Genomic DNA, 15,373 nt, shown 5'->3' on the forward strand with positions numbered 1-15,373 from the left:
AATTAGGGGTGGCGACCCTCTAGCACTTAGGCTGCAACTCTCAGCTCTTGTCCTTTTGCAGATATCATGACTCAATCTTGCCATTCCTTCTGGTTGAGCCCAAGGAAGTCTCAGGAGGCCTTTCAACACAAGGCCCATGATTCAATTTACTAGTTAGTATGAGATATAAAAACTATTCGTAAATTCAGGACAAATGATATTAGAATTGTATAGACAATCATACAGAGGAAGCCCAGTAAAGCTGCAGATTCATTTTATAATAATATACTTCACCTCCTTATTTCAAATCCAAAGAGTTAATCACTCATCAGAATAAAAGAGCAGACCTCAGTAATTGACCCCAGCTCTTTTAGTTATTTAACCCCTAATCTAGGAACTTTCCCTTATTTGAGAGAACCAGAAACCAGAGCATGTTAAGAACTGCAACTTAAAATGAACAAAGAGGCACATACCACACTGCTTAAAAGTAACCCATTAGGAGTTCCCTAGTGGCCTCATGGTTAAAGGATCTGGCTTGTCACTGCTGTGGTTGGGTTGCTGCTGTGGTGTGGGTTTGATGCCTGGTCCAGGAATTTCCTCCTGCCACAGGCATAGCCAAAAAAAAAAAAAAAAATTAACTCCCCCAAAATGTATTCCACTGTTCTCAGTTTTTCAGTTAAGCATGCAGTAACAAAGCTGTTAGAGTAAGAAGACAAATCTTCTAACTTCTCTCCAAGGAATGTAGGAGGAAGACTATGGATACATTAGTTACATAAAGAACAAATGAAGCCCATGAAGCAGTGAGGAGCAGTGAAGACAGATGATATTTTTCATATTATTTCACTTAATTTTAAAAGGCAGCCTACCAATGTGGACATTTTCTGAGGTCTACTGACTTACCTGTCTATACTTCAAATCAGAGAATCAAATTGGAGTTAAAATGGTTTTATCATAAGATTTAGTACCAAATATATATATGTATATATATATATATATATATTTCTTTTTAGGGCCACACTTATGGCATATGGAGGTTCCCAGGCCAGGGGTTGAATCGGAGCTACAGCTGCCAGCCTTCACCAAAGCCATAGCAACGCTATGACCTACACCACAGCTCGAGGCAATGCCAGATCCTTAACCCACTGAGCAAGGCCAGGGATCAAACCCTCAACCTGACGGTTCCTAGTCGGATTCATTTCCACTGCACCATGATAGGAATTCCGCAAATAGATATTCTTGACAAAAAAAAAAAAAAATCAGAATATAGAAGGCAATTAAAGAAGAAAAGGGACTCTTAAATGCCTGTTCTGTTACCAGTCTTGATGAATAGTTCATATAAGCTGCTGACCTTTCTGTGTTGAATCATCAGGGCCCATAACTGCCGAGCCCACTTTGTTAGCCAGTCACCTGACTCCTTAGTTCCAGGCTCCGCAAGGGAAAAATTTTGGCAGGGTAGTTTATCCTGGTTTCTCTCAATATATCTGAAACATTCCAAATTGAGTTCAATAGAATTTTTCTCAACAGAAAGCTGGATAAGGTCATAAATGGCAGAAATAAATTACATGATAATGTGAGAAAAAAGAATGTATACATGTATGTGTAACTGGGTCACCACACCATACAGTAGAAAATTCACAGAACACTGTATACCAGCTATAACGGAAAAAAAAATAAAAATCATTATATAAAAATAAATAAATAAAATAAATTACAGAAAGAACTTTGAGATATTTTAGGTATTCCAGCTCCTCTTCATGTTCCAGTGTATACCAGTTGTTTCCAAAATGATTTATTCAGTACTATGCCATTAAGTGGAAGTTTTATTAATTTGTATGATATATATAAATATATACGTAAATGATATATATAAATATATCATGCATAAATGTTTGTGCAAATATTTCTGTGGCCTTTCTTGTAAAGGGCCCTTTTTTTATTCTTAGACTAAATCCTTTAAACTATAAAAAAGTATATTACATAAAAGTATAGTACTATAATATCCTTCCCTTTTCTTAAAAATGCTGTCAGCAAAGATTAGTTGCTTTAAGTGATCCCCGTTTTCAAACCCAAATTCGTTATTCTCTCTCAGCCTCTTGTTTTGAAATCCTGAAACTTGAGAATCATTGCTATAGAAGAAAATAACTCTTTGATGTGCACGATCATCAAAATATTTCAAGGGATGTCTTTTAGAAATAAAACACAGAAGTTATTGAAGTATGATGACTACAGTTAGAAAAAAGCCCTTTAGTAATACTTTTAAAAAAAAACTCTCGTAAGTAGTATTTGTTCCTTATGGAGAATTTGAAAAGAAAAAATTAAAACTTAAAAAAAATCACTTATAATCCCCGCAACAATGTTTTTACATGTCAGTACTTTTTTCTTTACATTTCTTAATATTTATTTTTGCAAAAAGGGGGATGGCTTTAGGTTAACTGCTTCATTTCAAATTACTTGGTAAGCCTTTAGAAAGACTGTCTACACAGGTAAGATTTTATGATTACAGTACTATGTCTATTGTGCAGGCTAGTGAACTAACTTTAGAGATGAAAAGTCAGGTAGGTACCAAGCTCTGAGAGTGAGATGAAGCAGCCAATCAATCCTTAGTCTAAAGGATTACACCAAGAGTGAAGTTGGCCTAGAGTTGTGTGTATGAGGACATCTGAAGCGTACTTAATTTTTAACTCTACAAAATACCTTGAAACCAAGGAGCCCTAAAAGCCTTTCTTAGAAAGGCAGGAATAGATGAGAGTATGATTATCTCTCATCCAATAGATGGAAAAAAACCAGGCTCAGCCAACAGTCCAGGAGGTTAAAGAAGGGACTAGAGTTTCTGAGGCAGTCTTGAGCTCTATTGTTAGAGCCTGCAATTTTTTTGAAGGAAACAGGAAAGTTTGACTTGATTTTGCTTGGCCTTTTGGCCTGCAAGAATACTAAGGCAGCTTGACATTTCGGCTACAAATTTTACAGCTGTGTAATCACTGGGGTCTGGGAGACCTTACTATACTTGGTTCAGCTCTTGAATGCCTTTGAGACCAAGACAATAGAACTTGTAATTAGCAAAGTACCATAAGTCTTGGAGTATGACACATGAATAGAATTCTTCCTCTTTCTCTTTCCCTGTACAGGACATAAAAATAGAACAAGTAACTAGTATATTTTGCACATCTACTCACACTAACTTAAAAAAATACACTAAAAGATGGACCTTGGCAAGAGCAATGTGCAATAGGAGGTGAGTAATTTTTGTGTTCTTCTAAAATTGAGATTTCTTGCTGACATGAGGGTCAACCTAAATGTGTTAGAAAGGAGTTTGTTCTGAACTGTCCTTCCCTTTCCAGTCCCAATGTTACAAATCCAGCTCAGGGTCTTACGACTTTTCCTGGGCCACAAAATAGTTGCTTTGATTTAGTCTCCCTACTCATTCCCGATTTAAACCAACTCACACACAGATGCCAGATAACTGTTCTAAAACACATTCCTTCATCATGCCAGTTCCCACCTCCAAAACAATATATGACTAGCTATCAAAGAGAAATCAGGAATTGCACACTCAAGGTCCTTCAGAATCTGACCCACGCACGTGCCACTCACTTTTCCTTTTCAATCCTGTGTAATTCACACTTTCTTTTTTTATTTTTAATGTAGGTTTTTTTTCCCCTTTCTTTTCTTTCTTTCTTTTTCTTCTTCTTCTTCTTTTTTTTTTTTTTTTCAGCTGCGTCTGTAGCATGTGGAAACTTCTAGGCAGGGGATCAGACTTGTAGCACTTGAGCCACTGCAGTGATAATGCAGGATACTTAACACACTGTGCCACAAGGGAATTCCCTAATCTGGAATTTCCAAAGTAGGTTTTTTTTTTTTAAACAACCTTCCTTTATGAGCTTCAGGCTTTTCTGGCTCTGTTTTTTTTTTTTTTTCTTAAGCTACTCCTTCCAAGAAGACTGCACTCAATTCCCTCTTCAATATTCTATCCATGTCTCCCAAAGCCAACTGTAAAAATCTTCTCTCTCATAAGCTGCTGACACAGAACCAGATGCAACCGTCCCTTCCTCTGTTCCTCCTCAGAAACTGAACTTCATGCCTACTTGTTTACTTTTGTCTCACTCTTTACATGTGTCTCATTTTCTGCTGCCACATAAGGTAAAGAGCAAGATTCTCAAGTGAATCCTTGTAAGTCTAAGCCATTTTTCAACAATAGACTTTCTGGGATTCACATATAGAGGCCTCTGTCTCTGAAGAGGGAACTGATTTCTTCTCCCCACCTGTAACCAGAGCTCAACCTCTCTCTTCCTATCAAAGGGGGAATGGTTGTAAAAGTCATTTATACCATGCAGTGTTATAAATGATGTGATCCAGCATCTTATGTTAGTTAGCCTCTAATCTTCAGATGATTCTAACTGTGAAATCTGTTCATTTCTACAATGAACAAAATGCTGTCTTACAAACCAGTTCATTTGATTCTCACAACTCTGGGAGATAGGATGATGTGACTATCCCATACTATTGAGGAGAAAAATGAGTCTCGAAGAGGTAAAGTGACTTATCCAAAGTAACGTAAGTAGAAGAAAGTTTTAGTGGCAGACAGAAATGCAGAAAGATTATCAGATTTATCTATAAGTTTATGTTAAGTATAAGATTAAGGAGGCAGAGGGAAAGGTCTAGTGAGAACCCTTCTTCCTCACTATTTCCTTTGCTCAACAGAAGGGAAATTATGAAAAAATATCTAAGATTTACTGAATGCTTGCAAAAGGACAGGGACTGCATAAAATGATCTCATTTACCTTACATGATAGTTTTATGAGGTTCCTATAACTACAGAGTACAGATGATGAAACAAGATGAGAAAATTAGCTTGCCAAGGCTGGAACTGGGATGTGAATCCACATCAACAGCCAAGACATGGAAGCAACCTAAATTTCCATCAACAGAGTAATGGATAAAGAAGATGTGGTACTATATGTACCACATGGAATATTACTTAGCCATAAAAAGGATGAAATAAGGACATTTGCAGCAAATGGATGAACCTAGAGATTATCATACTGAGTGAAGTTAGACAATGAAAGACAAACATGATATCACTCAAATGTGGAATCTAAAAAAAGAATGCAAACGAACTTAGCTGCAAAACAGAAGCAGACTCATGGACTTTGAAAACAAATTTATGGTTATCAAAGGGGACAGGCTGGGGAGGGCAGGGATGGATTAGGGGTTTTAGATTGGCATATGCACACTGAGGCTTATGGAATGATTGGCCCACTGGGACCTGCTGTATAGCACAAGGAACTCTACCCGATAATTCTGTGACAATCTATAAAGGAAAAAAATTGAAAAAGTAAAAGAAAATAACCTGCTCAACTCTTGGGGGAAAAAAAAAAACAGAACTACAAACCTACATTTTTAAATATGTGGCGTTTATGTCAATTATATCTGAATAAAGCTATAAAAATAATGTTAAAAACTGCATTAAAGCCCACATTTCTAATTTCTATGCCAATACTTCTCAAATTTTAATTTGTGATTTGATGTGACTCACCTGAAGAATTTGTTAACTGTGGATTCTGATTTGCTGCGGCTGATAAGGGGTCTGGGTCTGAGGGTCTGCATTTTCGAAAAGGCCCCAGATGAGGCTGATGCTGATGGTCCCTGGACAACACTTTAAATACCAACATCTTTATATTCCTCTCAGAAACTGCTAGAGTTAGCAGCTCCAATCACTGATGGTCCAATCCTGGAGACCTACTAGGGCAGGGAAATAAGGAAGGGGAGAGATTCCTGACTCTGTCTTAGCCAAGCCTACTATTCAAGCTTCTCTAAACACCACTCACTGTTCCTTCTGCTAAGTCCTCTATATGCTTCCAAGTTTTAACGCCTGCTTTCTTTGTTTTCTCATAAAAATATTTTCCTCCTGAAGCACATAAAACATTGGTTCAGATAATACTTAATGGTATTATTTTGAACTACAACCTTTTTCTAATTGTCTGGAACACAATCCCATCTACAGTCATATCACACGCATTTCACCACGCCCTGCCTTTGTTCTTTGATTTGACATATCAACCCATATAAAATGTCTTAATTATCTAGATTTCCATCATTAAGCACTGCTTTGTGTTCTATTTGTTTGTAAAGAAACAAATAGAATGTATCAGCTATTTTTTTCCCCTAAGCTTGAGATCTCCAACGTAAGTCACACAAGTTGCAAATGTGGGGTTTATTCATCCATTCATTCACCTGTCATTGTCCAGTAGCAATGGTGTACTGGACACTGGGCTAGCTTTGCCCTCATGATCCTTATGTTCCACTTGAAAATCAAAACACAATGTACATATATTTTAATACTTGATTTTATATTATGTGCATGAACCTACAAGACACGGTGTTTATTCTTTATTTTTTAGGGCCACACCTGCATATGGAGGTTCCCAGGGTAGGGGTTGAATTAGAGCTGGAGCCGCTGGCCTACACCACAGCCACAGCAATGCAGGATCTGAGCAGCACCTGCGACCTACACCACAGCTCACAGCAATACCAGATCCTTAACCCACCGAGCAAGGCCAGGGATCAAACCTATGTCCTCATGGATGCTAGTCAGATTCATTTCTGCTGAGCCATGACGGGAACTCCAAAATGTAGCATTTTAATTGCATACATTTAGTTGCTTATTTTTAACTATTTTATGTAGTTGTTCAGATGCTCTGATATAATGTGGTAATTAATGTCACTTTCCAATATAAAAATCTTATTATGTTAACTTAGCCTCTGCAGATATTTGTTCTAAAGTATGCCCATGCACACATACCATGTCCTCTCAAGTTTAGCAAAGTGAAAATGAATCAATTTTTATTAAATTTATCAGAGTCAAAGGAAAGGCTCATCCTTGGCCACACCATCAGGTTTTAATTGGCTTTCCTTCTATTACGAATTAAGTTTTAAAAACTTTGCCTTCAAAACACAAGTCACTCTTTCTCTCCCAACCTTAATTAAAAAATTCCTAATTTCTGGCTGTCCGGTGGAGCCATCTCTGACCCTCACTCACACTTTTTTTCCCTTTTACATTCACTTGCTGCAGTGCTAGGAACTTTGTGTGTAATTTTTCATTCTCACAACAATCATGTGTGGCAGGTCTATTATTGAGCCCATGTTACATAAAGATATGAAGGCTTAGAGAGTGAAATAACCGCTAATATTGACTGAACAGAAGAAATATTTTCTCTCCAAAACTGACAGTGTTCTCACTTATTCCTGCCTCTGAGTAGGGCCGTCTTTAATCTCCATGTTACACAAGAAGCTACCAGGCATAAAGGGCTGACTGCCTGATCCAGGATGACACAGCAGTTAGTGATGGGGCCAGGGTCCCAAGCTAGGAATGCAGTCCAGAACCTGGGCTTATACCCACCATCAGGTAACCTGATGGGGGTCCCACAACTGAAGGAAGGTAGCAGAGTCAGGACAGAAAAGGCTGTCTGAAAGCGAAGCCCCTGAAATCAGCCGCTGCACACAGTTATTTGCTTCTTCATCATCCTTCTAAGTCCAAGGACAGGTTTAAATCTGTCCCTTATTTGAACTCAAGGGAGCACAGGGCTCTGCTGTCGAGTCTCTCAGAATTGAGAGAAAAAGAAGAAAAGTAATAGCAGTTTGAAAATTGCTTCCTTTTCTAACCCTTACTGTCCATCTACCCACTGGCATCTGTGCCCATGTACCTGCCCAGGGCCAACCTGGACCATCATTTCCTCTCATCCGTTCAAGATCTTTCCTCCTGAAGTGTCCCCCTCTCCCATCCATTGTCAGTTTATCCTTCCTTCCTCAATTATTTATTTATATCATTTCACAGGCTATCCTGTTTCCTAGCTTTAGAAAGCCCTCACTAGGTCCCAGCTCCTGCCTCTTTTATCTGGACCTCAACCACTACCACACAATGTTTCTGCTTTCATAAAGCTTGACTACAAAGATATTTATACCACCTACTTCCATTTCCTCACCTCCAATTATTTGTAACCTTATTTCATATAAAAGAACTGTATTTCTCTGACTGTCAATATTTCTTCCTTCCTTCCTTTTAATGGCCACACCTTTGGAGTATGGAAGTTTCTGGGCCAGGGACTAAATCCGAGCTGCAGTTTCAACCTACTCTAAAGCTGCAGCAATGCTGGATTCTTTAACCCACCGCACTGGGCCAGGGATTGAACACATGCCTTTACAGTGACCTGTGCTGCTGCAGTTGGATTCTTAACTCACTGTGTCACAGTGGGAACTCTGCCAATATTTCTATAATAAATATCGTAAGACTCTTATTATTAAAATATATTAAAGTGTATATATAATAGGCTTTTATATGGCCCCCCACACCCCCAACAAAAAATACTGTGACCTATTAAAACCATGTATATGCCAATGTTATACCTCAAATCCCTATATATCACAAATTTACCTATCAGTCTTGTCCTTTCCTCATCCTTGAGAGTGAAAACGTTTCTTCTTTTTAATCTTGTTCCAGAAGATTTTATATAGATTTTATCACCAGGTCAGCATGAGACCCCTCCACTTCCGCTGGCTGCACCCATGTCAGTCCTTTCCTCCTTGTCTTGTGGAATCTCTGGTCCACCATGAACAGTCTGCCAACTGGCTTCCATGTTCTCCCTCTCATCTTTGTTTTAGCTTTGCTTTGTTCCTCTTTGTTTTCTCTGCTCCAACTTCCCCCTTTTTCATGATCTCAGCCTCCAATGGAGGAAGAAAGAGGGCTGGCTCACCTCTATTTAGGGTCATATCTAAGTGTACAATTTGGTGCATCCTATTTTGTTTATTCCCTTTTGTTGTCCACACCCTATGGTTATACTGCCTCTCAAAACCACTGCCACCTAGAGATAAATAGTGCGTCCCCACCCCTAAGCAGCCAGTGGTACAAAGATGCACACAATGGCAATGCAGAAGGAATTTTGGTGAAGATAATGGCTCTCCGGCAGCAAGTGGGGGAAAACTAGTTTACACTTGGGAAGGAAAGGGCAAGAGCTATCCTACATACACTTTGATGATCAGTGGAAGTTATCACAGAGTGCTTGGAAGAGGGTGGGGCATGTCCCCTTAGAGCATGTTTTTTTAAGGCGAGAGAGTAAGGTGGAAGTTAGGAAATGGTGGGAAATAAACCTTGAGAAATAAACCTTGAGAATTAGGCAAAAGTCAAATCCCATGCTAAGAAATCTAGAATTTTTTTTTTCTTTTAAGTCTCTGGGGAGTCAGCTTACTTCAAATAATAAAAGTGTTAATATTTATTGAGGGTTTCCAATGTGCCATGTATTATCTTCACAACACTCCTTTGAGGCAGGTGCTATTATTTTTTCCAGTTTATAAATAAGAAAACTGAGACATAGAAGTTAAGAAGTGCTGAAGGTCAGGCAGCTAGGAAATGGCTCGGTTTGAATTATAATTAGATTTTCATTTCAGAAAGATAAAGGAGTGTATTTGGTTTCTGGGTTGTTCCTGTATAATGCAGTACGGCTAGGAGAGATCTCAAGAAGTCAGTCGGGAGGGGTAAAAGGAGTAGAGGAATTCACTTTTGCCTTCCTGGTTGGTGGTGTGGGGTGAAAGCCCACATAGAGATGCCCAGTTGGATAGACGGATGGATATGGATGAGGGAAAGATGCCTAGGCTGGAGGCAGAGATTGGAGTCATTGGGCTAAAGGGCATAGCTTAAACCTGGAGGTTAAGTGAATTAGGAAGCAAAGAGTTCTGAACAGAATTTGGGGGGGGGGTAGGGAGGGGAACTTGTGTTTCAGTGGTAGACACAGAAAAAAATTTAGAAAAAGAAGGAAAGGAGGGAGGGAGAGGGACAAACAGCAAGGAAAGGAGGAAGGGAAGGAGGGAGAGAGGGAGACAATGAGAGGGAAGGGCACCAGGAGATTCCAGCAGAGGAAAGAGGGAATTTCAAAAAGGTTGATGGCCACAGAATTTGCAGAGAATTCAAAAGAGTTAGGGATCAAAAACTCTTGGGGGTCATTAGCCAGGAGATCTTTGCTCATTTTGGCCACTGCAGTTCTAGGGAAGTGGTGGAATCTGAGGCCAAAGTTCCGTGTTTTGAGGAGTTCTGGGAAGATGAGGAAATTGAAGCTAAGAACAGGGCCAGGGAAGGTGGGAGAAATAGAATGTGTCCATGTATGTGTAACTGTGTCACCATGCGTACAGTAGAAAAAAAAAAGTTGTATTGGAGAAATAACTATTAAAAAATAATAATAATAATAAAAAGAAGGAACAAGAGAGAGAAATCAAAAGGAAACGTAGGCAGGGGTGTTTTTTCCAGAACCCATTTTCCATTTACATAGGAAAGGCAAATCTTCAAAAGACCCCAAAAGTGTGAAGGCATAGGAGAGAGCAAACACAAAGCTGACAGAGGAAGGAGAAAGGTCCAGACTTCCAGCTGTCTTCTGAGTCAGCTCTTTCCTCCTGCTGGAGTTTTCCCCCTTTATTTATTTATTTTTTTTCCTTTGTAGGGCTGAACCCAGAGGTTCCCAGGCTAGGGGTCGAATCAGAGCGGCTACGCCACAGCCACAGTAACATGAGATCCCAGCCCTATCTGCAATCTACACCACAGCTCATGTCAATGCTGGATCCTTAATCAACTGACAGAGGCTTGGGATCGAACCTCCACCCTCATGGATACTAGTCAGGTTTGCTACCACTGAGCCACAATGGAACTCCTCCCCCTTCATCTTTAAACTCCTTTTCCCCGAAATTATCAATATAGTGCCCCACTTTAAATCTATTTCCACAGAGTGTTGCCCAGTTAATTTTCCTCATGTTATTCCTTTGTTCATCTTCTTTCAGTGCATTCGGTTATTTGCAAGATGAAATCCAAACTCCTTTAGAAACACAGTCCTTCTCATTCTGGTCTCACCCACCTTGTCCCATTCTTAGAGCCCCACCCCCCATCCTTAGAAACCATATTTTGAGGCTGTCACTTGCATTCTATCCTATACCTATGACCTCTTGCAATGCCCACTGTTTTTTTCTATATAAAAAATCTCCTACCTTTTCTCAATCCATATAATATGTTATCCCTTTCTTCTGCAGGGGTCTCTGTGCCCCTGAAACCATATAAAAAGGTTACCTTTTCCTCTACCTGTCATGTCATCAACACATCATAAACATTTTCTACAAGTTATGTATGCTTATCACTGTGAAAAGCACCAAGGATATAAACGTGCTAAAGATATAGCCCGTGACAACACCGGGGCCATAATCTGTTTGGTATTTAAATTACTTGGTCATGTTACTTAAATCCTGTCTTATATTTAACACTTCTTAAAAAAATGTATAACTTGTCATCAAATCTGAACTGCAAGCTCCTCAAGGATAGAAACTGTGTATTGAAGCATTAGCACAGATTATCTGAAATTTCATCTCAGGAACTTACAGCAGGAATTGAATAAGTATTTTGCTGAAAGGAAAACTAGAGAGAGTTTCCAGTCTCAGAATAATAAGAAACTGTGTAAACTGAATTTTCTTTTCCCCTATGATATGCTGGAATGTAAATATAGCAGTTCCACAGCTTTTGCCTGTTATCACATTATGAAATCTTTTTTTCCAAGGCATTCTCATATGTACTTTGAGTTTATTTCTTCATTTACTTGCATGCATGCTGCATATTGTCTGGTGTGATGGTTGTGCCTCTCATTTTCACATTCCTTTCTATAATTTTCATCATAGGCTTATGAGTTTCATTTCTCTTAAAATGTAACTTAATTTCTCCATGTTATGAAATCGTGTCTAAAACTCTTTTAGTTAAAAGATATCACTTCCTAATTCCAAATTTGGGTTATTATGAAATGAATCACCTCTTTTACCTGATCACACCTACCTTTTATTTTATTTTTTGTCTTTTTGCCTTTTCTAGGGCCGCTCCCATGGCATATGGAGGTTCCCAGGCTAGGGGTCCAATCGGAGCTGTGAGCTGTAGCCACCGGCCTACGCCAGAGCCACAGCAATGCGGGATCCCAGCCGCGTCTGCGACCTACACCACGGCTCATGGCAATGCCGGATCTTTAACCCACTGAGCAAGGCCAGGGACCGAACCCGAAACCTCATGGTTCCTAGTCGGATTCGTTAACCACCGAGCCACGACAGGAACTCTAACACACCTACCTTTTAATAGCTACTCTTTGTTACAATTTTTATAGTTATCCCATAAGGTTTATTTTATTTTTATGTACATGTTCTGATACTATTTCTGTGGTTTTTGTGTTCTGTGTCTTAAATGCTATTGTGTGAACTTATTTGGTCAACTTATTTTGATTATTTTGCATTTTATTTCTTTTGTGTATAGTATAGCATCATACATAAGTGTTCCTTTTATTTAAAATGCAGCCTATGACTTTCTGCTTTATTTAGCTTTTTTTTTTTTGGCTATGCCCCTCAGCATATGGAAGTTCCCAGGCCAGGGACTGAACCCATGCCATAGCAGTGACCCAATCCACTTCAGTGACAACGCTGGATCCTTAACCCACTGTGCCACAAGAGAACTCCTCTGCTTTATTTTGTTCCTGATTTAGATTTTCTTTTACTTTTAGTTTGAATGTCCTACTGAGAATTTAAGCATTTTTTTTTAATGGACTACTTTCATTTGGGGCACTTCTGAAAATAAATTTTGCTTTTTCATCTATCCCCTTGAAATGTATTAAATTCTTGCTAAAGAATTATTAGACTTACTATCCTCACTTAATGTGCATCTTAACCCTCATTTTAGGGCATTCCACGTGTTGGGCTGGTATATAAGATGCATAAGGCGCCCTGAGACCCCCGTGTGGCCATCAGGCCCCATTTCCAGAGACTGGGTATGGCTGACCTGCATCTGGTGGTGAGTCCAGACATCAAGTTCAGTGTCCAGCCAGAATGTGAGCTGCTGCCCCACAGGGACCAGGGCTGTGAGCTGATGAAGGAACTGGAAGGGCCGGTTATCAAAGGACCTGGCGTAGAACAGGGAGGAGGTCCAGGCAGGAGGGATCCAGGCTTGGGCTTCTGGTGAGGGCAGCTCCCCATAGAAGGCCAGCATCTGTCTTCACCTGAAGCTGATACTTCTTCCTGGCACCGCCCCGAGACCCAGGCTGGGGACCCCTGCCTTGGCTTGTGCACTGCAGTTTTGCTTCTTAGAGTATAGTCAGTGACGGCATCAGCTGGGTGTGGGGCAGAAGCGCAAAAGCACAGGCCTGCCTCAGCCCGCATGAGTCAGAATCTGTCTTTGAACAGGTGACTGTATACAGGTTTGTGTTTGAGAGGCACTGCCTCAGAGGGTCATGCTGGCTTTCCTCAGATCATGACTTTTTCCAAGGGACATGCCCAAGGGGAATTGGGTTCCCTTTAGATTAGGCTTGATATACTCACGCACCCTGAATCCCTTGCCCAAAGGCAAGGCTGCTCACTTCTAGAGCATACAGTGGTGTGGTCACCAGAGACATCTTCCTGTGCATCCAGGACCCAAAGGGAGGCCAAGGGACAGCTGTGACACAAGGGAGGGGTTTGTGTGACTTCCAGGCTGAGTGTCCACATGAGGCCCTTGGAGGAGCAGGAAAGAGTCAGGGGTGGGAAGTGGGTGGGTCCAGGGCTTCCAATTGTACTTCTGCTTCTGGCCCCTTAGAGAGGATTGAGCCTACTTCTGTCCATTTGAGCTGATATGCCCTTTTAGGAGGGTCCAAGATAAGAGAATGTGTGCTTTCTACAAACATTTTAGATATTTGATACTAACACATTAGGTATGATTCCAGAATCATTTGCCTTATCTGAAAAAATTTCAACATTATATTTGTCAATGAAAGAAAGTAATAGCTGTCAGGTTCTTTGGGTATAATTTCAATTGTGGGAATCTTCTGACTGACTATAAAATAGGTTTTAAGCTTTTTTTTTTTGTCTTTTTTTTTGTTGTTGTTGCTATTTCTTGGGCCGCTCCCACGGCATATGGAGGTTCCCAGGCTAGGGGTTGAATCGGAGCTGTAGCCACCGGCCTACGCCAGAGCCACAGCAACGCAGGATCCAAGCCGTGTCTGCAACCTACACCACAGCTCACGGCAACGCCGGATCGTTAACCCACTGAGCAAGGGCAGGGACTGAACCCTCAACCTCATGGTTCCTAGTCGGATTCGTTAACCACTGCGCCACGAAGGGAACTCTGGTTTTAAGCTTTTAATGTTCTCTTCCTTTTTACAAGGTATCCCACAAAGAGCAGCTCTCAAGACTCTGGAGAGACACTCATTGAGAATAAGTCATTATTTCTAACATAATGCCTTGTAAGAAAAAGTTATTTGTGAATTTATGCTTTTCATTAAAACACCTGAAAATATTTTATTTGGAAATTCAATACTTAGTTTTCTCCCCCATACTTTTTGTTTTCTCTTCTTTTATTGTGGCCCTGCCCACAGCATGTGTAAGTTTCTGGGCCAGGGATTGAACCCGGGGTGCTACAGTGACAACACTGGATCCTTAACTTGCTGCAACTGTTTTCTTTTGACACCAGGAATATATGATCTGATATAATCTACATAATAAAGTGAAAAATATGCATAATTCAGTGAAAAAAGATGAGAAGCATGTACCCAGCTAGAAAAGACTGATTGAGCAAGTTAAGGTATCCAGAACAGGCAGAGTACAGAAGGATATTCGTCCCCAGCACATGCAGTGTCTTTGGGTCACAAATGTCTATTATCTCTGACTTTTATTAGAAGTATATCCTTTTACAAAGTATATTTCCTTCCTTTGTACAGTTTTAAAAATAGACTTTCCCCCTCAACAGATCAGCTTCAAACTTTTAAAAACATTTTTCCTAACATATAATTATCATCTTCCAAAGATCCAAAAGTGCTGTCAATGTGACTGAAATCAGACTGTAAATATTTTATAAACAGCTGTCAAATCTCAATTGGCAGAAAACAAAAAGCCCCCGAATTGCTGTAATCTATCCACGAGGCTCCATCATGTAATTGACAGATAAAGACATTTTTTTTTTTTTTGAGTTTCCTTTTTCCCACGAGCGTTGTAATACATTCGCATGGTGTGCCGTTCTGGATAGTCACTGTGAAAATCGACTGGAAGGTGAAATAAACTCTGAACCTCTCTAAAGTAGAAGCCTAGCTCAGTAACTGAATTCAGTTTCATGGAACAATTTCCACTCGCTGTAGTTGGAATGTCTGTTACTAACAGGGACTAAATATTGGCATTAAGGAGATATTATCAGGGCCATTAAAAAAAGGCAGTTTTGCTCTTAGCAGTTCAGTAATTCATTATTTCATTTGGGGGGCTGTCATTGAATAAACATTTCTGATATCTACGTGCCAGCCTTAACTAATAAATCTATGTCAGATCCAAAGAACTGGGCTCTGTCCAGCATCATCATAGATCAGAAATGCCTCCAGTGAAA

At 40.0% G+C, this 15,373-nt stretch overlaps 1 protein-coding gene across 3 annotated transcripts in view; it reads right to left on the reverse strand.

Moving 5' to 3' along the window:
• Positions 1 to 15,373, reverse strand: part of CHRM3 (cholinergic receptor muscarinic 3) — a 543,147-nt gene that overhangs the window by 282,409 nt on the left and 245,365 nt on the right. Inside the window, exon 1 of one of the 3 annotated variants that reach the window (XM_047762515.1) lies at positions 8,408 to 8,631. The exons of the other annotated variants lie outside the window; for them this stretch is intronic. The gene's annotated coding sequence lies outside the window, so the exon portion shown is untranslated. Of the gene's footprint in view, positions 1 to 8,407; positions 8,632 to 15,373 lie in introns of those variants that run through there. 3 annotated transcript variants of the gene reach the window in all.

Source organism: Phacochoerus africanus, chromosome 15, assembly GCF_016906955.1.
Source record: "Phacochoerus africanus isolate WHEZ1 chromosome 15, ROS_Pafr_v1, whole genome shotgun sequence".
In the NCBI taxonomy this organism is placed as follows: domain Eukaryota; kingdom Metazoa; phylum Chordata; class Mammalia; order Artiodactyla; family Suidae; genus Phacochoerus; species Phacochoerus africanus.